We start from the raw sequence: 2500 nt of genomic DNA, 5'->3' as shown, positions 1-2500 counted from the left end.
CTATCTATCTATCTATATATATATATATATATATATATATATATATATATATATATATATATATATATATATATATATATAAATGTATGTATGTGTGTGGACGTATGTATGTATGCAGTCAAATTCACGCCCCAAGGATGAAGCAAGTACTGCACCCGACGTTTAGCCTTAAGGCAATAGAATCAGCGATTGCATTGGCAATCACGACGGCAACTTTTGCAACGATCCTCGGAAGAATTTGGCGAATCATCGATTTCTGAAATTTATGGATGTTGAGGAATTTTATGATTTTCTCCGAAGGTGTTTTCGCGTCAGAATTTATGCTCTTACGACAGTGATCTGTTTGTTTGGCAATATTGAAGGGTATTGGCGTTTTTAATGGAACTGGCAAGAATAAGATTATACACACACACACACACACACACACATATATATATATATATATATATATATATATATATATATATATATATATATATATATATATATATATATATATATATATATATATAGAGAGAGAGAGAGAGAAATGTGAATGGTTCCTTTCTGGTGGAGATTATGTTTTAACTCGCTGAGGTCTTCTCGATTTTAATTATTTGATGGTACATATTTGACGGATCCGTGATCGACCTTGTATTCAGTTTATCCCCTCTTTTTCATGACCTACTTTAGTTATCTAACCATCAGTTAACGGCATATAACAGGCCCTGATTGTCCCGAGAGACACGTTACTATGCTATGATGTATTCTGAAAAAATCATATATAAGTTTTTTGTTACAGTGCTTCGTCTGCTCTATCTTTCTTAAAGAACAATACGAATAAAGTGGAAAAAGGTTATTCTGGATATTTTATATAGACGCTTTATCTTTGAAATTCTAAGTAAAAAATTTTAATGAAGCGCTGGGAGAAAAATTTTAATCTGTTGAATGTCAATAGTGGAAGAGAGAGAGAGAGAGAGAGAGAGAGAGAGAGAGAGAGAGAGAGATAAAGTCCCCGAGCTATGTGTTCGTGATGTTTAATGAAACTTCAAGGGATGCTGAGAGAGAGAGAGGTGGTGCTTTCAGCATAAATCGTACGTAATTCCATGTTTATTATTCTAATTTTTCTTGTCTCCCCATTTCAGGTGAGTGCGTTCAGTAGGTGACTAGAGTGAACGAAGATAAGTTATCGGTGCGTTTTAGAAGCGAAAAAGGTTTGTTTTCACATTTTTTTAAAACATTGCTTAGAGTGACAATTTATTATTATTATTATTATTATTATTATTATTATTATTATTATTATTATTATTATTGGTGTTGTTGCACCTTTGAAAGAAAACCCTCTCTCATACATGCATCATTAAAGATGAAGGTTACATCAGCAGAGTTTTCTGCTTAATCTTTAATCGTGCAATATTCATGTTATACATTGGAGGATACGGACACATCATGGCGGGATTTCATTTGCGATAATTGAACACAATTAATGCAAGCAAGTAATGCAAGCATGAAATAAACAAAAAAGGATTCGTTAACGTGACAGCATAACCATGTCTCTGTTATTTGCATGTATTATTTGCTGTTCATTTTCATAAGTGAAACCTCCCCTGACGTGTCCAAACCCTGCATTGAACAAAATGAATGTTGGGCGATTAGTGCTTGAGCTTGGTTCGCGGGAAAGGAACTCATTCGAGGAATTGGAACGCAATATTTATTATTATTATTATAAATCTGCACACACTTGTATAAAGCAAGAAAAAACTGCCATCAGCTTGCCGAATAAGCTCACATAGAATAGAATGACCGTAATTGAAGTACTGAAGAAATGCGTGAATAGGAAAAACAATAGTGAAATAAAATCAAACTTGTATTGACAAACAAAAGATACTGATTAGAATTGAAATTGACATTATTACCAACGATAACAATCGTGAAATAGAGCAGTAATGTCGATATTTCTTGCTAAACGAAGAAGGGACTGGAGCAGAGGTAACTTGCGCATATGATCCAGCTTTTTAGGTATATAAGGCAGCTGATGTTAATGAAGGCTGGACGTAAAAAAGGACTCATCTCAGATTCAACAGGTACAGGTTAATCGTGGCCATTAAATGTTTGTCTTTCTGTGGAGCTCCTTCCCTTTGGGAGGAAACAGGATGTTGGTGGAAAAATTATAACACGCTTCCAAAGAGAAGTAAGTCGAGACAGAAGCCTAACTCTCTCTCTCTCTCTCTCTCTCTCTCTCTCTCTCATCTCTCTCTCCTCTCTCTCCTCTCTATACATGTTTTCCATTTCTCCTATACACATTCTCTCTCTCTCTCTCTCTTAAGAGAGTTTCATTTCTCCCCCTCTCTCTCTCTCTCTCTCTCTCTCTCTCTCTCTCTCTCTCTCTCTCTCTCTCTCTCTCTCTCTCTCTCTCTCTCTGAAGAGCAGATTTTTCATTTCCTCATATATACCTTCTCTGTCTGTCTCTCTCTCTCTCTTAATAGCAGGTTTTCCATTTCCTCCTATAAACCTTCTCTCT

The 2500-nt window shown here is 35.2% G+C and overlaps 1 protein-coding gene across 13 annotated transcripts in view; it reads left to right on the top strand.

The window, feature by feature from the left end:
* LOC136855123 (sodium/calcium exchanger Calx-like) overlaps window positions 1-2500 on the top strand; it is a 249375-nt gene that overhangs the window by 135081 nt on the left and 111794 nt on the right. Inside the window, exon 1 of one of the 13 annotated variants that reach the window (XM_067131982.1) lies at window positions 1130-1193. The exons of the other annotated variants lie outside the window; for them this stretch is intronic. The gene's annotated coding sequence lies outside the window, so the exon portion shown is untranslated. Of the gene's footprint in view, window positions 1-1129; window positions 1194-2500 lie in introns of those variants that run through there. 13 annotated transcript variants of the gene reach the window in all.

The sequence above is a fragment of the Macrobrachium rosenbergii genome, chromosome 30, assembly GCF_040412425.1.
Source record: "Macrobrachium rosenbergii isolate ZJJX-2024 chromosome 30, ASM4041242v1, whole genome shotgun sequence".
NCBI classification, from domain to species: Eukaryota; Metazoa; Arthropoda; class Malacostraca; order Decapoda; family Palaemonidae; genus Macrobrachium; species Macrobrachium rosenbergii.
This window is presented reverse-complemented; position numbering and strand designations above follow the sequence as displayed.